Genomic DNA, 25,117 nt, shown 5'->3' with positions numbered 1-25,117 from the left:
TCCCTCTTGACCAATCGTGATAAGCATAAGATGATGTCTGCCTCAGCCCTCTGGTGGAGGACAGTTTTCCTAAGCACAACCCAAGGGAGGAGGGAGAACGGGTCATTTTCAGAAGAGAGGAGGGCTGGGTAAAGAGAAGAACAAATCCATTACAGTCCAGGCCCTGGGCTGCCCAGTGCTGCATGCAGATGCATGGATTTTAACAAAGGACAGTCACCCAGACCCTGCATATTTCTCCTGGGCATTTCTAGAAACGTCTCATCCAACTTAATGCAACTATCCCCTAGCAAAATGACACACTTACTTCCTCAGCACTTTGAGATGTTCCCAAGTCGGGTTCCACTGCTTGCTACACTATGGTGGTGCCCATTCCTTCTCATCAGTTCCAAAACGACTCCTTGTGATTACAGGTAATCTGGTACACTTAATTGTTCTGAACTTGTCCACCTCCCTAAAGCACTAATCTCGGTGGACTGGGTCCCCAGGTGTGGCAGGTAATTGTTTAGCAAACAACTTCACTGATTCATACCAAACAGCCATCAGAGTATAGGGCTCCACTTGCTGTTCTGGAGATCTGTTGCTATACAACAAGCCATTGCACCCAGCAGCGAACATGAGCACATCTGTCTTGCTCATAATTCCAGGCATTGGCTGGACTCAGTGAGGCAGTTCTCACTCATGGCCTCGGAGGCTGAGGCCAGAGTCCCCCCCCCCCCAGGTCTGCTTTGTTTGTCTAAGGATTTCCTTGGCTGGGAACACCCCAGCAGCTGGGGTGCAGGGGGTCCTTGGGCAGTCCATGCACATGGTTTCTCCATATGTCAGCTGCAGGTTTCCAAATGTCTTATATGGAGACTGAGGCTCTCAGAGTGAGTGTCCCAAGAGAAACCGGCAGAAGGTCCCTGACTTTCTCCCCCAAAGCTCAGAAATCCTATGGTGTCATTTCTAATGCATTGTGTCCATCCAGGCAGTCACAGGGGCCTCTCCAGCTTTAAGAGGAGTGCACAGAGATACTACCCCTTGATGGAAGGAGTGCCATGGGATGTTCAAATATGTTTAAAACTGCTCCATCTGAACTCAGCCAGTTCCTCATGTTTAAGTTCTCCCACTTTCCCCTGCTTATGGCTTGTCTAGAGATCTTTTTTTAAAAAAGATTTATTTTATTTATTTGAGAGACAGAGTTACAGAGAGGCAGAGCCAGAGAAAGAGAGAGAGAAAGAGAGAGAGAGAGAGAGAGAGAGAGAGATAGGTCTTCCATCCACTGGTTCACTCTCCAAATGATGGCAACAGCCACAGCTGAGCTGAGGCAAAGCCAGGAGTCAGGAGCCTCTTCCAGGTCTCCCTTGAGGGTACAGAGGCTCAAGGACTTAAGCCATCTCCTACTGCTTTCCCAGGCCATAGCAGAGAGCTGGATGGGAAGTGGAGCAGCTGGGACTCGAACTGGTGCCCATATGGGATACTGGTGCCGGGGCTTTAAACCGCTGCACCACAGTGCCAGCCCCTGTCTAAAGGTCTTTTGGTTGCATGTGACATAACCCAAATTCAAATTAACAGGTAGCCAAACCACAGCTGGGTGATTGGAGCAATGATTCAACATCTGCATGCTTGGATCCTTTTGAAGGGTTTCAGTGACATGCTGAGGACACATGGCCACCCTTGGACCAGTGGCAGTAGTTGTTGGACATATACTGTGCTTGGCCTAACTTGGATGGGTGATTACTTCTTGATCAGTCATTGTTGCCAAGGTCGTGTAGAAAGTTAGCAACCCACTGGGACTAGTACTGTGGCACAGTGGGTTAAGTCACTACCTGCAGTTATGGCATCCCATATGGGCATGGGTTTGAGCCCTGGCTGCTCTACTTCCAATCCAGCTCCCTGCTAACGTGCCTGGGAAAGCAGTAGGAGATGGCCCAAATGCTTGGGCCCCTGCACCCATGTGGGAGACCCAGATGAAGATCCTGGCTCATGGCTTCAGCCTGGCCTACCTCTGGCTGTTGTGACCATTTGGAGAGTAAACCAGCAGTTAGAAGATCTCTCTCTCTCTCTCTCTCTCTCTCTCTCTCTCTCTCTCTACCTCTCTCTCTCTCTCTCTCTCTCTCTCTCTCTGCCTCTCAAATAAAATATGTATTTAAAAAAGTAGCGACTCTCATGTGGATGACACAGTGGAAGTGAGAGGAAGAGCAGTTCTCTGAAGGAAGGAGGAGGCTTTCCCAGAAGAGGAAGAGTGATGGGCTGGCCAAACAGCGAAACTCCACTCAGCTTCTACAGCTGTCATCTCTGTGAATTCCAGCAATAACCTTTGATGAGAAGGGCATCACTCTTCCTCCCTGTTAATACGGAAGATACAGGCTTAGGGAGAGTCTATGTCGTGTCCAAGGTCACACAGCCGAGTGTAGCAGTGAGTCCTAGAACCTGATTTGGTCTGAGTATAAAGTCTGCACTCTTTTTTTTTTTTTTTAAAGATTTATTTGTTTATTTGAAATTCAGAGTTACACACAGAGAGAAGGAGAGGCAGAGAGAGAAAGAGAATTTCCATCCGCTGGTTCACTCCCCAAATGGTCACAACAAGTGGAGCTCTGCCGATCCAAAGCTAGGAACCAGGAACTTCTTCCGGGTCTCCCACACAGGTGCAGGGGCCCAAGGACTTGGGCCATCTTCTTCTGCTTTCCCAAGCTGTAGCAGAGAGCTGGATTGGAGGTGGAGCGCCAGGACTCTAACCAGCACCCATATGGGATGCTGGCACTGCAGGTGGCAGTTTTACCTGCTATGCCACAGTGCCAGGCCCTAAAGTCTGCATTTTTTTTTTGACAGGCAGAGTTAGACAGTGAGAGAGAGAGACAGAGAAAGGTCTTCCTTTCATTGGTACACCCCTCAAATGGCTGCTATGGCCGGCACGCTGTGCTGATCTGAAGCCAGGAGCCAGGTGCTTCCTCCTGGTCTCCCATGGGGTGCAGGGCCCAAGCACTTGGGCCATCCTCCACTGCCTTCCTGGGCCACAGCAGAGAGCTGGACTGGGAGAGAAGCAACTGGGACTAGAACCCAGAGTACTGGTGCCTCAGGTGGAGGATTAGCCCAGTGAGCCGTGGCGCCGGCCTAGTCTGCACTTTTTTTTTTTTTTTTTGACAGGTAGAGTGGACAGTGAGAGAGAGAGAGAGAGAGAGAAAGGTCTTCCTTTGCCGTTGGTTCACCCTCCAATGGCTGCCGCGGCCAGTGCGCTGCAGCTGGTGCACCGCGCTGATCTGATGGCAGGAGCCAGGTGCTTCTCCTGGTCTCCCATGGGGTGCAGGGCCCAAGCACTTGGGCCATCCTCCACTGTACTCCCTGGCCACAGCAGAGAGCTGGCCTGGAAGAGGGGCAACTGGAACAGAATCCGGTGCCCCGACCAGGACTAGAACCCGGTGTGCTGGCGCCGCATAGTGGAGGATTAGCCTATTGAGCCACGGCGCCGGCCTAGTCTACACTTTTAATACCCTTCTCTCAGGGTCAGTGTTGTGGCATAGTGGGTTGTTAGCACATGCGAAGCTGGCATCCCATGTGGGAGACTGGAATGGAGTTCCAGGCTCCGGGCTTTGGCTGTTATGGCATTTGGGGAGTAGACCAATTATGGAAGATGTCTCTCTGTGTGTCTCTGTCTACCCCACACCCTGCTGTCTGTCACTCTGCCTTTGAAATAAATAAGTAAATCTTCAAAAACATACTCTTCTTTTCCCCAGTCTGAGGTCCACATTTTTCTTTGCAGGCTAGAGACTAAAGGTAGTAGAGGAGGTGAGCAGGCACATCCCGGGAGGAGAGAAACTGGGAGTGGGGCTCTAACCTCTGGCTCCCACATTTTGCTCTTTGTTCTGTCTACCTCACCTGCATCTACCTGCTGCCCTGTTTCCACCTGAGATGTTGCCATGACTACCACCTCCAAGTGCCTGGGGAGGGGCTGTGCTTGATCTCTATTGGTTATGTTGGTCCAGATGTCTGCATCCTTCTGCCCTTAGTCCAGCTGAAGTAAAGTTGGCTTTTCCCCAAAGGAATCTTACTAGGAAATGCATTGGAAAAACAGATTCAAACCCAACAACACAGGAATACAGGAGGGAGGAAGTGAATCTGGTGATAGAGAGCTGATTCTTGGTCTTAGCTTCCTGAAAGCTCTGCTCTCAGCTTGTTTGGCTGCTCACCAGGCCCGAAAATCTTTTTGTTTTCCCAGCATTGCCTGGAATAGTTCCCTAGATGTGTGCTCCCCAGCTTGTCTTGAAGCTGGGCCCTCCTTGGGGTAGGTCTAATTTAAGTCCTGAGCTTGAAGTCCTGGGCTTACCAGGGGTCACATGGTCTCCATCACCCCTTGATAATGGTGCTCCATCCCCTGAGTACCCCGGGAGGCCCCCATAACTTCCACCATCTAGGATTGCATAGGATCACTTGGCAAGTCCCTGTACGTCTTCCACTGAGTTCTTCTGCAGGGCCAAGTTCACTGACATGACCATAATCCAATGGCAATCAAGGCATTTTGCTACACACACACACACACACACGGACACAAGGATACTTTAAAAAGTTCATGGAGAATGGAATTAAAAGATAAGCTTATTTTGGTGCAAAAATTTGAAATCTATGCATAGTCTTTACATAATATGCATTTCATGAACTTTTTGAAGACTACACCACACACACACACACACACACACATATTTCCCAGGGGCTCCACCTGGGGCATGGTGTGACAGAATTCTGATTGCTGTAATGTTTAAACCTCAAAATGCCTCACATATGGTACATATGGTAATGGCACCTACTACGTTTAGTCAAAGGGAATAGAAGGAGACCTTTCTTTGTGGACCTTTGTAGACTGTGATATTTTATGAGAAACTTCTGTTTGTGCAAGAAAGAAATGAAGGCCCTCAGGCAGGTGTCATTCCCAAGCTTAGGGCCCAAGGGTTGGAGAGGGAGCATTGTTTTTAAGCAGCTAAAAGCACGATGAAGGAAAATTACAACAGTTTGACAGCATAATTTTAATAAGTTTTGCTTTATTTCTGGCACTGAGATTCATCAAATCGTGGCTTGAAGCAATAGAGGGATGATAAGGAAGGAAACAAGTGTTGAGACATGAGCAGTCACTGGTGGGCGCCTTGCATATTTTGTGGTTGTGAGAGTTGTTCACACTCTTGATATTCCCATATGCTTTACCAACTTAAATTAAAAAATGATTATTTAATATGTGCAGTTCTTCCACTGACCTCTGAGAGAGCAAGCTCAATGGCCTTCCACCTTAGAAGAGTGTCTCATGGTTGCAGCTGTATCTCAGCAAGGCCCTTCTGTCCCATCCCTGTCACCTGGCCCTGCTTCTCCTCCGTCCTGGAGTTAGGGCCAGGCTCAGTTTCTTCCCAGGCTGCAGCAGGATCCTTGGAGAACTCAGTTTTTCTGGGGTGTCTCAAAGACACCAGGAATGTGGTGTTGGTGGGAAAGGATGCGCAGCTGCTGCTGTGCACTCCTTAGAATGCTTGGACATACGAACATCTTACAACTCTTTTAATTACTGTGCCAACACCAAATACCAGGCCCTGCTCTGGGTTCCAGGGATGCAGGTGAAAAATGGGCAGTTCCAGCTGCTGTCATCCCTCCCCTGCATCCTACACCTGCTCCCTATGGGGAGCTCTGAAGCAGGTTTGCCTCTGGCTATAGCATAGCCCTATGTGATCCTGGGACACGTCATGAGCACAGTGATGGTTCAAGTACCTGCTGAAGTGTTTTACTCTTGGGGGTCCTGGGAGACAGGAGTCTGATCTTGCTCTGGGTATTGCGCTAAGTAGATGACTGGTCCTGGTAATGCCTGGCTCTGTGCTATTCCTTTACTGTGAGCATGGGGTCTCGGGGTTTCTGACAGCCTGCTTTAAATGGGAATAAAATCCGACTTACTCATTAGCATCAATGACAGATGGTCCGCAAATCTTGACTACCCTAAGTAACACCAAGTAAGAATGATACACTTGTTTGTGAAGGATTTCATACTTGGAGCTGTCACATCATGTCAGTTTTTTACCTCTGCAATATCTCTCCCATCCATCAATTTCTTCCTTCCCATCTCTACTGTCCTAGTTCAATCCTTCATTATCTCCTGCCTAAGATTCTTGCATCTGCTTTCTTACTAGTTTCTCTGCTCCTATTCTTGCTGCCTTTGAAATCATTCCACACAATGCTGCAGGATTAATCTTCTTAAAGTATCGCTCAGATCCAGTCACTCCCTGCCTCAGAAACATTTTGTGATTTCTTCCCACTGTCTATGAAATTAAGAAAACACTCTTCTAGCCTGGCACAAGATAGGGCCCTCCCCAACTCCACCAGGTGGCCTCAACTTCTCTCCCTGTATTTTTCCCACATTCACATTCACACACCTTGACCCTTCATCCAGATCGGGTGTGGCTGTTCTGAGAACTTGCCCTACGTTTGGCTGCTTCTCTGCTTTTGCTTCTCTTGGTCTTCTGGCTGGGAAGCCCTTTCTCGATATATTCATCGGATGGAGTCCTACCTCTCCCTCAGGACCTAGCTGAAACGCATCCTCATTCATAAAGCCTTCCCTACCCTCACAATGGGATATCATCACCCCTACCATGAGCCACCATAGCAGGTTTCTTGATCCTTTCTTCTGACAGTTGTCATAATTAGTCTTGAGTGCCTCTTTGGATAACAAGCTCATGAGGGCAGGGACTTACATCAGGCACTCGTGTCTGTTGACTCTGGTGATGAGCTCACCCAGCTGTGCATTCCTGGCATCAGTACTTAACAGAGGACCTTGTGTGGGAAACGAGAACTGAGATCCCTTAGGTAATCTACCAGTGTGCTGATAAGCCAGTAGAAATCCATGCATTGCATATGTGTTTGTCAATTATTATAGTGTGCACTGTGTGAACAGAAATCCAATTTACTCCAAGAAGAACCTTGGGTGGATGTTGTGGTAGAGATGGCTAAGCTACTGCTTAGGATGCCCACATCTCGTGCTGGAGTGCCTGGGATGGAGTGCTGCCTCCTCTTCTGATCCTGCTTCCTGCTAATGTGCACTCTAGGAGGCAGCAGATGATTGCTCAAGTACTTGGGTCCCTGCCACCCATGTGGGAGGCCCAGATGAAGTTCTAGGCTTCTGGCTTTGCTTTGGCCCAACCCTGGCTGTTGTGGGTATTTTTTTGTTGTTGTTGTTGCTTTTGTTTTTTGTTATTTATTTATTTATTTTGACAGGCAGAGTGGACAGAGAGAGAGACAGAGAGAAAGGTCTTCCTTTTGTCGTTGGTTCACCCTCCAATGGCCGCTGTTGTGGGTATTTGGGGAGTAAACCAGTGGATGGAAGATCTCTCATTCTCAATCTCTCATTTCTCTCTTTTGAATAAAATTAAGAAAAATAAGCTTTATTAAAAAAGGGATTTCTTGGAAGAACATGAGTTTTCAGAATTAAAGAAAAACATGAAGGACCCAGCAAAACTTTAAGGCCTGGAACCAACAGCTCTGGGTGTTGCAGAGATACTGTTTTCATCTCACCTTGATTTCTCTCTGGGAGTTAACTTTAAGGTAAGGATTGGGGAGAGAGATGGGAAAGGATACAGAAGTATGGGACAACTCATCTGGCTCATACGTGATCAAATAAGGTGGTTCAGTGGATGACCAATCTCAGTTGCAGTGCTTTTTGCCCAAACTCTGAGCTTTATCAGATAACCTCCAGAGTCCCTAACTATGTCCCCTGGCTCCTGCAGAGAAAGCAGACCCACAGGGGAAGCCTGTCTGTCCCTTTTTCACGGACAGGAGAGTGGCCATGCTATGGTCTCCATGTTTGTGTCCCCCCTAAATTCAAATGGTGGCGTTCACCCCCAGGGTGATGGTATTAGGACATGGGGCCCTTTGAAGGTGAGTAGCCCTTGAGGGTGGAGCCCTCATGAACAATGAGTGCCTCATAGAAGATCCAGAGAGCTAGCTTGCCTCTCCTACCATGTGAGCACACAGCAAGAAGGTGCTCATAAGCTGCCCTGTTTATGGAATCTTGTTCTAGGAGGCGACTAGACTAAGTCAAGGAGGCTCAGAAGGAACAAGTAGCAGAGCTCTGGGCTGGAGCTGCAGCTGGAACTGGAGCTGGAGCTGGAGGTGGCCAGTTATCTTTTTTTTTTTTTAAGATTTATTTATTTATTTGAGAGACAGAGTTACAGAGAGAGAGAGTGAGAGAGAGAGGGGTCTTCCATCTGCTGGTTCACTCCCCAGGTGGTCACAGCAGCTGAACTGTGCCAATCCAAAGCCAGGAGCCAGGAGTTTTTTCCAGGTCTCCCATGTGGGTGCAGGTGCCCAAAGACTTGGGCCATCCTCTGCTGCTTTCCCAGGCCACAGTAGAGAGCTGGATCAGAAGAGGAGCAGCCAGGACTCAAACTGGTGTCCATATGGGATGCTGGCACTGTGGGTGGTGGCTTTACCCGCTACGGGTGGCCAGTTATGATGGTGGAAGCCAGCGGGGGCAGGAGGGAAAGGAGGTGAATGACTAAGCTGAAGAAAGGTTACAGTTCTAGACTAATTTTGGCTCTGACATGACACATTAGAAGATGAGCCTTTTAATGAATAGGAATTGATAAAAATGTCCTGGTTGCCAGAGCAATTAGATCACTTGAGAGAACTTACAAGAATAACTGAAGAAGCAGGTAATGAGAGATACAGGAATCTGTAGTCTAGGACTGGTGATAAGAAACATCCGCCTACCAGAGGTAACCTGAATATTTAACGTTGTGAGTCTATAAATATTTAACCACATTCAAATATTTAGCTACTAAAATTGCCTCTCTAAAAATATGAGATTTTTCTGAAAACAGGACCATTTTTTTCTCAGGTCCAAGCAATTTTTCTAGTCTAAGCAATTCATTTAAGAAATCATTTTTGACAACTTATGAATGATTACAGAATCCAGCCCAGTGCATGGTGGGACCCCCTTCTGATACACTGATCAGACAGCATGTGATGAGAGCCCTGCTCTGGCTATCTCTCATCACACACAGGATGTCAGAAAACCTCTCCCAGGTTCTTGACATTTACAGAGCATATCTTTTCCTTGTTCTCCCCATGGGAGTCTTACCACACTCACCTCTGGGAAGAATTGTGTCCCAGTATAGACATTACTCATAGAAACACTGAGGAAACGGTTAACGACAACAATAGCAGCAATCACAGCTAACAGAAGGAGTTGGGCATTGGTGAAGGGGCTGGTGGAGTGAGCCAATCCCCACAGACACATCCTGGGGTAGATCAAGGCCTAGAAATGGATGATGTGAACCTCATCCCAGGACCATCTATGCCCACAGAGCCTTTGGGAGGCCTTTGCCTACTTGGGTTGGGTTCCCAAGATTGGCTATTCTTGGCTCCACACACTCTTTGAGGGCATTGCCTTCTCTTGTAACACTTTCTCTCCTTTCGAGGGAAGAGCCTCCACGTAGCTCTCAAGCAAGAAGAAAGGGCCTTTGGTAAGCCTCCGCCTGTCCCTATAAATTTTACCACCCTTGCCTACGTCTCTAATATTCCCCACTCTGATTCTTGTCATGGGCTCCTTGATTTCCAAACTGAAGCCACCTTAAGCTCCTCTTGCTCTATTACTTGATAAATGGTTATCTGCGCTGCACCATGGGTCTGTCTGCTACTTAGAAATGCTCAGGGAATTAATGCCCCCCCCCCCCCCTTTTTTGACAGGCAGAGTGGACAGTGAGAGAGAGAGACAGGTCTTCCTTTTTGCCGTTGGTTCACCCTCCAATGGCCGCCGCGGCCAGCGCATCTCGCTGATCCGAAGCCAGGAGCCAGGTGCTTCTCCTGGTCTCCCATGCGGGTGCAGGGCCCAAGCACTTGGGCCATCCTCCACTGCCTTCCCGGGCCATAGCAGAGAGCTGGCCTGGAAGAGGGGCAACCGGGATAGAATCTGGTGCCCCAACCGGGACTAGAACCCGGTGTGCCGGCGCCGCAAGGTGGAGGATTAGCCTGTTAAGCCATGGCGCCGGCCATTAATGCCCTTTTAAGATATAGAGGAGACAATTGTGCTCATGTGGTGAAGTGTGAGTGAAGGGGCATTTATGACAACCTCTGCAGTAATAATGTTAGCAGCTAACAACTAGTGAGTCTCAGGTCCCTTATATATCACACCTCGAATCACCACAATGACCCTGTAAAGTAGATAGTAGTGTATCCATTTTACAATTGGGCCCAGAATTCTGAATCGTGCTTTCCTGAGAGGTGTTCAACCGCTGTCATTGAAAGGGAGAGGACTGAAGATGGCCTGCCACAGAATAACAATAAGCACATTGACTGACAAGCCTGGGGCTATTATACGCACTAGGCTCTCTTCTGAAGGCTGTTTAGGGGCAACCCAATGGAGTGTGATAGCAACACACTCACTTATCCATCAAGGTACAGAGGAGGTCTGCCCAAGGTCACACTGGAAACGTGTGTCAGAGTTGGAATCAGGTCCTGGTCATTTGATTCTACATAGCCATGGGCAGGTCCCCTGGGGATAGTGGCTAGTAATTAGGTAGAGGGAGTGGGGAAGTCTCCCCTCCTCATGGGTTGCCAACAAGTAGAGATGCTACATCACAGAGGGATGAAGCCATAATAGCTCAGTCACTGACAACCTTGGTGAGTGTGAGTTTGATGAAAGGAAATTGAGTTGGGATGAGGCATTGTGGCAATCTTGTTCTTCCAAACACACTGGCCCCTGAGTTACATTTTCACTTGATCTGCCATTATCTTAAATTGTGGATCTCAGGGCCCACATTGTGGCATAGCGGGTTAAGCCGCTGCCTTTGACACTGGCATCCCCTATGGGCTCCAGTTTGAATCCAGGCTGCTTCACTTTTAATCCAGCTCCCGCTAATGTGCCTGGGAAAGCAGAGGAAGATGGCCCACGTGTATGGGCCCCTGCTACCCATGTGGGAGACTTGGAGGAAGCTCCTGGCTCCTGGCTTTGGCCTGGCTAAGACCTGGTGGCTGCAGCCATCTGAGGAGTGAACCAGCAGATGGAAGATCTCTCTCTCTCTCTCTCTCTCTCTCTCTCTGTGTGTGTGTCTGCAACTCTGCCTTTCAAATAAATAAAAATATCTTTAAAATAAAGTCAGAAATCCCAGAAAACAGCTTGCTGCTTAATCTTACAACTCTATGTTCTTTCTCTGAAATCTTGTCCCCACTTTTAAACCTCCTGATCTTTGAGGCCTAGCTGAAAATGTTTCCTGTAATCTGACAGCATTTGTTAGATGTCAGATGTTTGTATCTTTTGATTGAACAATTTCGCTTTTAGGATTTTAAATGAGAAAAATAAAGTATGGATGCAAGTATCTAAATTTAAGGATGTTTACCGTACCTTTTCTTGAAATGTCAAGAACTAGAAACAGCCCAAATGTCATTTAGAGGGAAGGGTAAAATAAATTATGATACCTCCCCAATGCAATACAATGCAGTGGTTTGGGGGGAAACAAAAGAGAGAAACAGAGAGAGAGATTGATATATCCAAGAAAGGTGTTCAAGATACATAAAATAAAGACCAGGTTGAAAAACAGTATGGGCTTTATGAACACATTTTCCTTTTTTTAGATCTAAATCGTTTTTTTATTTTGCATATATGTATACCATCATAGTCCACAGCAAAATGTGTTTTTAGATATTTTGGTTACACAAAGATGTAGCAATAACATTTTTGTCTTTTATTCGATTTTAGTAGATACCCTTGAGGTTAATTTTCCAAGAAAATTAAAACAATCAGTATTTTCATCATTCAAGAGCAAGTCACTTTCCCTGATTCTACTGACTAAGCAGGAGTTACAACTTTTAATAATTGTTAATCCCTATAGACATTATTCAGGTTAACCAGCTGCTGTTTCTTTTTTTTTTTTTTAAACCTAGAAACCTTTTATTTAAGGAATACAAACTTTATGCCTTTCATACATACAAATTTAGGAACATTGTGATTCTTCCCACCCTACCCTCTTACCCACCCATCCTCCCACCCTTCTTCCTCCTTCCTCTCCTATTTTCATCCTTATTTTTTTTTTTTACAAAGAGCTGCTTTCAGTTAACTTTATACTCATAAGATAAACCCTACACTAAGTAAAGAGTTCAACAAATAGTATGAAAAAAAAAAAAAACTTTTCCTCAACAGTTGAGACAAAGGCTGTTCAAAATCACAGTATCTTGGGGCTGGTGCTATGGCGCAGTGGATTAATGCCCTGGCCTGAAGCGCAGACATCCCATATGGGCGCTGGTTTGAGACCCGGCAGCTCCACTTTTGATCCAGCTCTCTGCTATGGCCTGGGAAAGCAGAAGATGGCTCAAGTCCTTGGGCCCATGCACCTGCATGGGAGACCCAGAAGAAGCTCTGGCTCCTGGCCTTAGATTGGCACAGCTCCAGCTGTTGCGGTCAATTGCAGAGTGAACCATCGGATGGAAGACCTCTCTCTCTCTCTTTTTCTCTCTCTGCCTCTTCTCTCTCTGTGTAACTCTGACTTTCAAATAAATAAATAAATCTTAAAAAAAAAAAACAACCAAAATCATAGTATCTCAAAGTATCAATTTCACTTCTATAGATTACCTTTTAGGTGCCCTATTGGTTACCACAGATCAGGGAGAACATATGGTATTTGTCTTTTCAGGACTGGCTTATTTCACTAAGTATAATAGTTTCCAGTTGCATCCATTTTGTTTCAAACAAAAGGATTTCTTTCTTTTCTTTTCTTTTTTTTTTTTTTTACTGCTGGAACACATTTTCTTAAATAAATAACAAAAGTATAAAAAAAAAAGCCACCCTTAAAATGAGAAAACTTTTCATTGGTCAGATACTTGTGTAATATTTTATTAATTTTATTTTGCAAAAAGCAAAAACTCAGAGTGGGTAGTAAGCCTAGTGGCTCAGATGCCTGTGTCCCTCCCACACTGGAGTACCTGGGTTCAATCCTCAACTCTATCTCCCAGTTCCGGCTTCCTGCTAATGCAGACCTTGAGAGGCAATGATGACGGCTTCTGTAGCTGGGTCCCTGCCACCCACACAGGAGACTTGGATTACATTCCTGGCTCCTGGCTTTGGGGCCCTCCTAGCCCCACTCATTGCAGGCAGTTGAGAGGTGAACCAGTGAAGGAAAACTCTGTCTACCTCTCTCAAATAAATACATAATTTTTTAAAAAAGCAAAATCTTTATTTTCTATAGCTTCTTCCCTGGTTACCCTGTTGGCACTTTGCTTGCACCCTTCTCAGTCCTTGTTTAAGTCTTGCTTGTTTAACAGTCAAGGCTACTTCAAATAGCTTGTGGAAAACATAGAATTTTGGTACAAAATGTTTCGGAAATCCATGCTGATTTTTCATAACGTGCATGTATTAGTCAGCTTTCTGATACTTCATAGCACCTTAAAGAAACCTCTTAGGAAGAAAGAAGGTTTATTTTGGCTTACAGCTTGAGGGCTCATAGTCCAAGACCTGGCAACTCCAGTGGTTCCGGCATTGGTGAGGCCAGAAGATGGAGGAAGGATGGGCACATAAGGAGCCAGGAAGCAGAGAGATACAAGGAGCACTCGTCTCTGTGTCCAGGTGTCTCTCCTTTATAACGTTGTCATGATCTGATCATGGGCTCTACCACAGCAACAATCACTTCTCTAAGGTCTGCTCTCAGGTGCCATGGTTGGCTCAAACCTCCATCCGTGATCCATCCACCGTTAATCTATTAACCATGAATACAAGACTTCGGAGTTTAAATGTTCTCATGAGTTGGGGGAGCCAAATCCTATTCTGTTAGTAACAATCCACTATCCAAGAACTTTCTGAAGACTTCTCATACTAGTCTCCCCTCTTGACCTGTAAACTCCTGGAATCCAGGTCTTGTGTGATTTATTTTTAAAAAAGATTTATTTATTTGAAAGGCAGAGTGACCTAGAGAGAGGATGAGAGAGAGAGAGGAAGAAAGAGAGAGGTCAATTTTCCATCTGCCGGTTCACTTCCCAAATGGTCACAACAGCTAGGACTGAATTGGGATGAAGCCAGGAGCCAGGAACTTCATTTGGGTCTCCTAAGTGGATGCCAGGAGCCCAAGCATTTGGGCCATCTTCCTCTGCCTTCTCAGGCACATTAACAAGGAGTTGGATGGGAAGTGGAAAAGCCAGGACGCGAACCAGCACTTCGATATGGGATGCCAGTGTAGCGAGCAGTGGCTTAACTTATTGGCTCCATGTGACTCATTTTTGTATAAGAACCATATGAAATTGCTGTTTCTGACTGTTTTCTGCCCATGAAAGCAGTGGTTGTGTACGTAAAGTCCAGCCTGCTGTCTCTTGCACATTCAGCACAGTGCCAAGCTCCCGGCTGAACCAACTAGAATTGATTTCACGTTGGCATTTGGTATTTAGAAATAGGCTGGTTTGCTGTCTCTTACAAGCATCCTTAAATTTATTCACAGTGTTAATACGATTTGCAGGATAATTTATACTCCCATTTTGTAAATATACTTCAGGTGTGTGTATAATGGGACAATTATTGATATGTTTGTGCAGAGAGAAAGAGATTGAAAATGGGGCTTCAAGATGAATTCTAGAAGCAGTACCGCTTCTGACTGCGAGGAAAAATAGGCAAACCTTTAATTCTTTCTGGTTCTTGATTTCTTTTTAAGACTTGTCAGCTAAAGAGAGTGAGGAGGCTTGAACCAAGGCCAATGTAATTTTTTCCAACCAAAGGCAGCCTTCAAAATGCCTGGCTCGCAGCGAGAACGCTGACGGCAGGGTTGGATGGGGCTGACTGTTCGTCCGCGTGTGACTTCTTTACAGACGCCCGCTTGTCTGGAGGGATTGTCCACGTTTCTCGCTTAAGGATTTGCCCTTCATTCTTTTCTGCATCACAAACAAGTGTGATATTACATTTGGGTGATCGCTGGTCTCACATTTTCCGTGGGCTCAGATAAGAGCTCCCTGTTTTGAATACAAGAAAATATTTCAGGTGGCCAGTTTGCTGTTGGGGAAAAAAAAAGTCAAATATGCAAACTTGGGAACCCAGACAAGCACTTTCCTTTTTACAGGAAAGTGTGTATTTGAAGAAGAGAGTGCCAGCTCCTCCCAGGTGGCACATTCACCTTTGGGAGACAAACAGGAGTCACAAGAGTGATGGGAGCAGAGGGTGGGTCCCTGAAATCTCCCCCTGCTGTGCCTGGGCAGAATCCATCCCTCTGCCAGTCCTGCAGGCGATCCGCTTTGCCAGCACATGGGGACAGGTGAGGTCAACGCTGAGAAACAGAGTGGTATTTCAGCTTTGAACAGGAATCCTAAGTCATTTTTAAATACCAAAATCAGAGGAAATTAAAACATTATACCAAGAGGAATCTCCGTAGAGATTGTCTAGTTTCCCAAAGTTCTGCAAAGTATTTTTCAGGGTTAAAAAATAAGGAGGAGGGGCCAGTGTTGTGGCACAGCAAGTTAAGTTGCCCCTTGCATCCCATATTGGAATGCGGGTTTGAGTTCTGGCTGCTTTGCTTCCAAACTAGCTCCCAGCCAATGCATCTGGGAAGGCAGACGATGGCTCAATGCTTGGATCCCTGTCACCCACGTAGGAGACCTAGCTGGAGTTCCAGGCTTCTCTGCCTTTAGCCTGACCCAGTCTTGGTTGTTGTGGTCATTTGGAGAGTGAACCAGCAGCTAGAATATCTCTTTCTCTTTCTCCCTTACAAATAGATAAAGCAAATCTTTAAAAACATTGCAATAAGGAGGAGGTGTTCTGTGGTCATCTAAGTTTGGGAAATGCTGGTGTGGCAGACACTGCAAGTGCCCTGCTATGTCCCTTTGGCCTTACCACGTCTGCACAAGAGGCGGACTTCCAGCAGCCGGAGTCCGGAGCCAGGGAGACCTGTTCAGTCCTTCCAGGATGATGGGAGCTTTCAGGGGCTGATGCCCACCATGAGCAGTCCACAAACTGCAGCTGATGGTGTTAGGGGACAATGAAGGCAATCTCTGTTCTTGTCTTATGTAGAAGAGTTATTTCCATGTGGACAGGGACAGTGAGCAAAGTAGATTTATTAAGTGAGAACCCCCTGGTGCAGCAGTCAGGAGGGGGTTCCAAGGGAGGAATGCCTGAAGAAACTTGCCAGTGTGGAGTCTTCTGTGCACAGTTTGGGTGGAGCAGAATAACAGCTAACAGCCAGTCAGAGGGCGGGGACAAACGCGCCAGAGGGCAGGAATTGTCATCCTGGCCAGCCTGCTCCCTATGAAACAAAAACCAATGGGAAGGCTGGGATAGGTAATTTTTGTCTTGCTATTCCCATGCTAAAACTAGAAACTTACCATGTTTCCTTCCCTTCCACCTAAATCCTTGTCTCAGTGTCTGCTTTGGGAGCCCAAAGCAAGATGGCTGGATCAAGAAACATGAACAGATTTCTTTACTGTAGAACCGTCCAGAGTCTTTAATGTGCTAATGGGCTTTGAGAATACCCAAAAGGGGCATTAAGTCTGTTCCTTTTGTATTTCCCAAATACATGACTACAAAACCAGCTACTCCTCCACCCTGGGTATTTCTTTTTAAAAGCTATTTTGCTTGAAAGGCAGAGGGGGGGGGGGGGCGTAGAGAGAAAGAGAATCTTCTATCAGCTGGCTCACTCCCCAAATGGCCACAACAGATGTGGCTGGGCCAGGCAAAAGCCAGGAGCCAGAAACTCCATCCTGGTCTCCCACATGGGTGTCAGGAGCCTAAGCATTTGGGCCATCATCTGCTGCTTTTCCCAGTGCATGAGCAGGGAGTTGGCTCAGAAGCAGAGTAGCCCTCTGATATGGGATGCCAGCCTTGCAAGTAGTGGCTTAACCTGCTACACCACAACACCAGCCCACAGGCAAAACTTCCTGAGAGCAGAATTCCAAGTAAAATATTTTGGGAGATATTCCCTTTATCTCACTGATGAGAGTGTTGTCAGGCTCTACATTTCACTGACAAGAGGATTAATCCCAGGAAAGTCAAGGATTTGTCTAAAGTGTCACAGTTGTGTCTGGCAGAACTACAAGAATCCCTGTTTCCTGCTGCCTGCTCCTTGAGTCTTTTCACTGCACCCTTTTGCATCCGTGCATCCTTCCAGAGGGACCAGTGTCGTGGTTCTGAGGTCAGAAAACATGGCATTGGGAGTCAAGGCTCAGGGTGCTGCCTGGGTTCCCTCATCAGCCAGCTGTGCCTCTCTGCTCAGACACTCACAGGATCCTTTGTCTCCCCTTCTACATGTCTGAAACTGGAGAGTTAAGTTGGCTGACTTTTTTTTTTTTAATTAAACTTTTATTTAATGAATATAAATTTCCAAAGTACAGCTTATGGGTTACAATGGCTTCCCCCCTCCCATAACTTCCCTCCCGCCCGCAACCCTCCCCTTTCCCGCTCCCTTTCCCCTTCCATTCATGTAAAGATTCATTTTCAATTCTCTTTGTATACAGAAGATCAGTTTAGTATATATTAGGTAAAGATTTCAACATTTTGCCCATATAGCAACATAAAGTGAAAAAACTACCATTGGATTACTAATTATAGCATTAAATAGCAATGTACAGCACATTAAAGACAGAGAACCTACATAATTTTTTTTCAAATTAATTAATTTTCTATGCTATTTCCATTTTAACACCAGGTTTTTTTTTTTTTTCATTTCCAGTTCTCTTTATGTACAGAAGATCACTTCAGTATATAATTAGTAAAGACCTCATCAGTTTGTGCCCACACAGAAACGCAAAGTATAAAAACACTGTTTCAGTACTAGTTATAGCATCACTTCGCTTTAGACGACACATTAGGGACAGATCCCACATGGGGTGTAAGTACACAGTGACTCCTGTTGCTGATTTAACAATTTGACACTCCTGTTCATGGTGACTTTTTTTCTTGTGATAAAAAATATATAACTGGGGCTGACACAGTGGCATAGCAGGTTAAGCCGCCTCCTACAATGCTGGCATCCCATATGGGCACTGGTTCAAGTCCTGGCTGCTACACTTCCAATCCAGCTCCCTGCTAATGCACCTGGGAAAGCAGCAGAGGATGGCCCAAGTTCTTGGACACCCTGCACCCAAGGAGGCTCAGAGGAAGCTCCTGATTCCTGACTGGCCATTTGGGAAGTGAACCAGCAGATGGAAGATCTTTGTCTCTCCCTCTCTCTCCCTTGTAACTCTCCCTTTCAAATAAATAAATAAATAAATCTTTTTAAAGAATATAAATAACATAAAATGAATCACTTTAATGATTTTTTACATTTGCAGTTCCGTGGGATTAAGTACCATAACTGCAGTCCATCTCGAGAACTTATTCATCCTCCCAGACTGAAACTTGATGAAGCAATGACGCCTCATTCTCCTTTCTCCCCTGCTCCTGGCAACCACCCTTCTCTCTTCTGTTCCATAAATATGACTGTTCCAAGTACCTCCTGTCGGCAGAACCATGTAGTAGTTGCCTTTTTGTGGTCAGCTTATTTCACTTATAATGTCTTCAAGGCTCATCCAGCCTGTGGCAGGTGTCAGAATCACATTCCCCTTTAAAGGCTAAATAATATTCCATTGTATGTATTTAATCCATTTGTATATCTAATCATCTGTCAGTGAACATTTGGGTAACTTATACCTTTAGGCTTTTGTGAATGAATGCTACTTGGAACTCTAGTGCACAAAAATCTGCCAGAACCCCTCTCCCCCTTTTTTTAAGATTTACTTATTTATTTGAAAGACAGAGTTACTGAGAGAGGTAGAGACAGAGAGAGGTCTTCCATCTGCTGGTTCACTCCCCCGATGGCTGGAGCTGTGCTGATCTGAAGCCAGGAGCCAGGAACTTCTTCCAGGTCTCCTATGCAGGTGCAGGGGCCCATCTTCTACTGCTATCCCAGGCATAGCAGAGAGCTGGATCGGAAGAGGAGCAGCCGGGGCTAGAACTGACACCCATATGGGATGCTGGTGCTTCAGACAGGGCTTTAACCCACTGAGCCACAGCGCTGGCCCTGAGAGTCCCTGTTTTCAGTTCTGTTTTGTATATATACCTAGACATGGAATTCCTGGAGGATAGTAATTTTGTGTTTAATTTTTTGAGGTCCTGCTATACTGTTTTCTGTAGTGGTTGCACCATTTTAAATTTCCATCAGCAATGCACAAGGGTTCTAATTTCTCCTCACCCTATCTAATACATGCTAATTTCTGTGTTTTTGATAATAGCCATCCAAATGGGTTTGGAGTGACATGTAACTGTGTCTTGGTTTGTACTCTCTAATGATCAGTAACTTTGAACATCTTTTCCTGTGCTTATTAGCCATCTGTACATCTTCTTTGAAGAATTGTCTACTCAAGTCCTTTGCCCATTTTTATATTGGGTTTTTTTGTTGTTGTTGAGTTACAGGAGTTCTATATATGCTGTGGATATTAATCTCTGTTAGCTGATTTTAAAGGTTTTTTCCTATCTTAAAAGGCACACATCTTAAAGGCCATATCAACCGTTGACTCAGTAACACTCGTGCTTAATCATAGCTGGCCTACAACCTAGTTAGTCAGACTCTAATCCCTGGAGTGGCAGCATCAGCATCCACAGGGATCTTGTTAGAAATGCAGACTCTTGGGCCCCACCCCCAACCTCTTGAGTCACAGCCTGCACGTGTACAAAGCTCCCTGGGTGACTCATATGACGCTGATGCTCAAGAGCCTTGTGTGGCTGTGTAAGATGAAACAGGCATTTGCTTTTTTCAATTCTTGATTCTAGAATCATCCCATTCTAGAATTCTTGCCCTTTCTGCTGGTAAAGAGCAAGACCAAACAGTGCAGTTCTGATGGCACAGGTCATGTGTCAGTGGCTCTTCTTAACCCTGACATACTGAGATGGATGTTTTTCTCCAGGGTTGAATCAGATTAATCCATATGTCTACATCTTTTTCTTTCTATTTTTCTTCTTTTCCCTTCTCTTAGCTCCAAAAATAAATGTAGCCAGTGGCTGTACCTTCTGTTTCTTTCTAGAAAAAAAAAAAATACCCAGGAACAGAGTCCCACGCTGGTTTTCCGTGGCCCATCTGACACTATATTTTATTTCTTAGCTGTTTGGTGGAAATTGCTTGTAGGCAATTCCCTTCTTAACCTCCAGCTGGGGCTTTGTGCAGCTGAGGTGGTTATTATCTCAGCAAGTTAGTGACATCAATCCATCCCTTCTCCTGTGGGAGTGAGGGCCTGTAATGAGAACACTCCCTGAGTGTCCTCTTCTGAGTGTCCTGGGGCAGGTGCAGTAGCCAAGGTCAAGACCTGCCCAGCCCTCTCAGCACAAGAACACTTTGAATCAGTGACACCTACGTATGTCAACTGATCATTAGCCTTGAAGAATACCTTTGGCTCAGGTGGATCTCTGAAAATGATGATAAGGAATAGGATACCTCTCCTAATAGACATATTCACCTTGAACTTGGGGCTGGCTGATTATTGTGTTCTCTTATGGAAAATCTTTTCATGGCTTACTGAACATAGCTGCTACTCAGTCTAAGTTGCCTTTTAGTAACGTGAGCATCAGGGGCCGGAATTGTGGTAGAGAGGGCTAAGTTGCCACCTGTGATGCCAGCATCCCATGTAAAGCACCTGTTTGATTCCCTGCTGGTCTACTTCCCATCTAGCTCTGTACTAATTCGCTAAGGAAAGCAGCAGAAGTTGGCCCAAGTACTACTTGGCCCCTGCCACCTATGTGGAGAACCTGGATGAGGTCTCAAGCTCCTGGCTTTGGCCTGGCCCAGATCTGGGTGTTGTGGCCATTTGGGGAGTCCTCCCTGAGGACAGCAGATGAAACGAACAGAAGGACCTGGGACCTGGATGACATTGCTGAGCTGCTGGGTCAACACACCCTCAGATCCTGAGCTGCAGGCTCTCGGTTTTGTGAGATAGTCAATTGCCTTGTTACTTAAGTCAGCTTCCATCAGAATTTTTATTTCTGGCAGCCAAAGACATTGTAAGAGATAAAAGGGGGAAATATGGACAGTTTCCCCAAATTCAAGTCCTTGGGGTTTAGTTTGTGGTGTTGGAGGTTCATGAAGGAAACCAGATCTATATTCCAAAATGTACAGACACATTCTAAAGCTGAATATAAATTAAATATAACTTTTCATGTTTACTTACATTTTAGACTACTGACCCCATGACTTTGCTTTGCTAATGCAGAGAATTGAGAGCTGGCTATTTTATATCCGCTGAACTATGCACTTTTCAGGTGTAGAGGCATAATCCTGTGTCTATAACTTCCATCTCAGTCCATTCCATTTGAGTCTGGATGTGGGCCCATTCATGATATGGGCTCACAGCCCATATTGTGGGCTTAAGAATCACAATAACCACAAAATACATTTCGAGTCCATTAATTTGGGGATAGGTGAAAATTGATTTGTAAAAGGAAAGTCTTTAACATTAAGCATTGGTTATTTTCTCAACAGTTGATTCATGCGTATGATGTGCTGTTGGAAGGCACAAGAGGATATGTAATAAAAAGCAAGTCTTCCCATTTCCCTAGGCTCCAGCCACCCCGCTCCTCTTCCCCGAGACAATTGCTGACACTGTGTATGAAAGGAAAGCCTATCTCCCTAATCCACTCAGGTCTCAGGTCAGCCCAGGAGTTGAGTCTGGCAGGTACCTATGATATTCTGGAGAAGCTGGCGAGAGCCCTGGATGGAAGCTCACAGAGATGTGCTCTGGCCCTGCTGTCAGAGTGCAGCTGAGCCACTAAACTTGAGTAGATCACTGGGACTTTTTCAGCTTCAGCTGCCTCACCCTTAGAATGGGGTATTAAAGCCAGTTCCCTGCTGTCCTCGTGTGGTCTGCTAAACTTTGTATGAGATGTAATAATAAGAACTACCTGGAAAACAGCAGTTGAAGGAAGACAAGTGAAAACAGTTTACCCCATGGGGGTCTAAGAGTGGGTTAAATATTTTCTTCTTTTTTTTTTTAAGATTTTTAATTTATTTATTTGAAAGAGTCACACACAGAGAGAAGAGGCAGAGAGAGAGAGAGAGAGAGAGAGGTCTTCCATCTGCAGGTTCACTCCCCAGAAGGCCGCAACAGCTGGAGCTGCGCCTATCCCAAGGGTCACCCACATGGGTGCAGAGGCCCAAGGACTTGGTTCATCTTCTCCTGCTTTCCCAGGCGATAGCAGAGAGCTGGATATGAAGTGGAGCAGCTGGGTCTCAAATCGTCACCCATATGGGATGCCAGCATTGCAGGTGGTGCTTTACCTGCTAAGCCACAGTGCTGTCCCTTCCTTCCTTCTCTTCCTTCCTTCCTTCCTTCCTTCCTTCCTTCCTTCCTTCCTTTCTTCCTCTTTTAAGAGACCCTATATCAGGTTTATTTGTACAAACAGCATAGGAGGACACTAGCCCCATGCAGACAGCAGCCCCGGAGTCACACTAGTCCTGTCCTTGCGTTGGCAGAAAAGGCTGTTACTAGAGAGCCTTCCTGGGGGGGGGATGGACACCTAAAAGCCTGAGCCAGACTGAGGCTGCAAGTGTGGGTGCAGCCTGGGCCTGGGCCTTGGCTTGGACCTGAGCCTTGGATTGAGTCTGGACCTTGACTTTGATTTGAGGCTTGGTGTTAGCCTCTTGGTGTTTGGCTGGAATAGCTTAAGACCCTTGACAATTGAAGGCACAACCCACAAGCATGCTTCTCAAGCTTGGGGTAGGCAATGTAGGCAAGTCTATCGGACTTGTGGCTGACACCCTTTGGGATCATGGGCTTGACTTCCTTAGGCTCAACAAGGGCCTTCAGCACGTGTACTCATAGCCTTGGTGTTGTTGGCCTGCCTCTTCTTCAAGTCCTTCTTGTGCTTCTTGGCAAAATGCATGTTCCTCAGGAACTTGGGGTCCACTCCCTTAAGAAATTCATATTTTTGTGATTGGGTTTCTTGATGCCATTTCTGTGCCATTTTGGGGACTGGTTGTGTGTCATGTGGCTCTTGGACTTGGCCAAGTCTGCACTGTAACCCATAGCTCCCAAAGCAACTCAGGATAAACATTTTCTTTCACATTTTTAGCATTCTGTTTAATGCTTCAATAATTTCTGCAAATGCACAAATAAAGGATTATGGAATCTATTGTCAACAAGTTCTAATTAGTTGGCTCCAATATTTTTGACCCCTTTTGACGTCCAGGAAGCATTAGGATTTAGACAGATATTTTTCTTCCCCACCATTCTAGGCACTGAGTGATTTTGTTGGCACTTCATTGCCAAGGCAAAAGATAGAAAAGCAGGACCAGGCTTGCATGATTCCTGGCTGGTGGTTGTCTTCTGGAACAGCATGGCGGTCATGGTCAACCTGAGAGGGCAGGTAAGCACCTGCAATCAGTTTTCTGGTGCTGGGACTTTGAGTTGCCCTTCTAGGTATGTAGCTGGTGCATGGATGGATGTATGCTTCGTAGGGCAGTGTGGGCAGCAGGACAGGCTCCATTGAGGGGACAGTATGGCGCTTGAGGACTCCTCACACTTGGCTTGAATTCTTACAAGCAAGTCTTCAGTGGGGAGGAATTACAACCGGCTTCTGTTTAAACTGGGGCTTTCAGGAACACGCAGAGCTGCAGGCAGAGCTGTGGGCAGCTGAACAGGCAGCACCCCAAGCCACCAGGGCACAGCTTGGTTAGGAAAATGAGGGCTGACCGGCTTGGAAAAAGCCAGCATTGTGAGTGCCCCAGTGAAGACTGCTGCTGGAGCCCCACGGCAGGAAAGGGGATCCTGTCGGAGTGGCGGGTTGTATTGATTCTGGCAGATCCTTTGGTGAAGCCGTGCTAAGCCCCATCTGGGGTGCTGTCCGCTATGAAAGGGTACTTCATCTTCTGCAGGCACTGCGCAGTGGCCCCCGGGCATTTGCGGTTCTTGTGTTTAGATTTCGAGCTGCGGAGACACTGCACCTTTGTGGAAGGCTGTGGCGGCTGAAAGAAACTGTGATTCTTTTTAATTTTATTTCACTTTTTTTTTTTTCCCTGAAAACCAGACCTCTCTGATTTGGACTCAAGCCATTGCCCTAGGATTGGGCCAAGAATGTGTGGTAGCCATGGCAACTGCTCCTTCTACCTGGGAAGGATTCTTTCCTCAGAGGTAAGGCAGCCATCTGCACCTCCACACCCAACCTAGGTCTCTGCGGGCAGCTCCCAGTGTGCTCGGGTGGTCACCTCAGGGGCAGTTGAGGATGCCACTGGCCCTGTTGATGGTGCCATTCCTGTTGCTTTCCACTGTCCCCCACCCAGGCCCAACCCCACACAGTGTCTGTGAATTTGGCAAAGTTGGGCTTTGGCAATTTGCCCCACTGTGTTTCACAGCTTTCCCTTCTCAGTTCCAGGAAAGTCAGCAAACTTCTCCTGAAGCAGCGCAGCACAGCCACGAGCACAGGACTGCAGAACAAGCATTTCTGAGTGTGATCCGCCGCGGCCACGTGCACTGAGCACATGGCTTCTGGGAAGGGGTTTAGCCTCTCAGCCTACTTTTAAAACTGGGGCTCATAGTACTTGCCTCATAGAGCTCAGGGAGGATGAAGTCAGGATTGTGTGTGTAAAGGTCTTGACTTGGTACTAGGCACGTGGTAAAAACTCACGAACAGGCTATTAGCTATCATTATTGTGTGTCAGACGCTGTGTGCAGTTATGTTAGCAGGAAATGATACAAAAGGGGGCCGGTGCTGTGGTATAGCAGGTAAGGCTGCCACCTGTAGTGCCAGCATCCCATGTGGATGCTGGTTCGAGTCCTGGCTGCTCCACTTCCAATCCAGCTCTCTGCTATGGCCTGGGAAAGCAGTAGAAGATGGCCCAGGTCCTTGGGCCCCTGTACCTATGTGGGAGACCCAGAAAAAGCTCCTGGCTCCTGGTTTGGGATAGGCGCAGCTCCTGCTGTTGTGGCCAATTGGGGAGTGAACCAGCAGATGGAAGACCTCTCTCTATTTCTGTGCCTCTGCCTCTCCTTCTCTCTCTGTGTAACTCTGACTTTCAAATAAATGAATAAATCTTTAAAAAAAAAATGATACAAAAGACAGCCAGTAGACACAAAGATGGGCAGCCATGTGCATTAGTGCATCCTAGCCATAGCGCTGGCATACTCAGCTGCTTCTACACTTACCCTGGTTTCTTACCTATTTCTGGTTACTGGGTATCAGTTGCTCTCATGCCTGCTTTTG

General features: G+C 46.4%; 1 pseudogene; it reads right to left on the bottom strand.

The window, feature by feature from the left end:
* LOC133762083 (large ribosomal subunit protein eL29-like) overlaps positions 1–22,944 on the bottom strand; it is a 37,546-nt pseudogene extending 14,602 nt beyond the window's left edge.
* Between the last annotated feature and the right edge of the window lie 2,173 nt (positions 22,945–25,117).

The sequence above is a fragment of the Lepus europaeus genome, chromosome 6, assembly GCF_033115175.1.
Source record: "Lepus europaeus isolate LE1 chromosome 6, mLepTim1.pri, whole genome shotgun sequence".
Classification (NCBI taxonomy): Eukaryota; Metazoa; Chordata; class Mammalia; order Lagomorpha; family Leporidae; genus Lepus; species Lepus europaeus.
The sequence above is the reverse complement of the archived record's forward strand: the minus strand, read 5'-3'. Positions and strand labels throughout refer to the sequence as shown.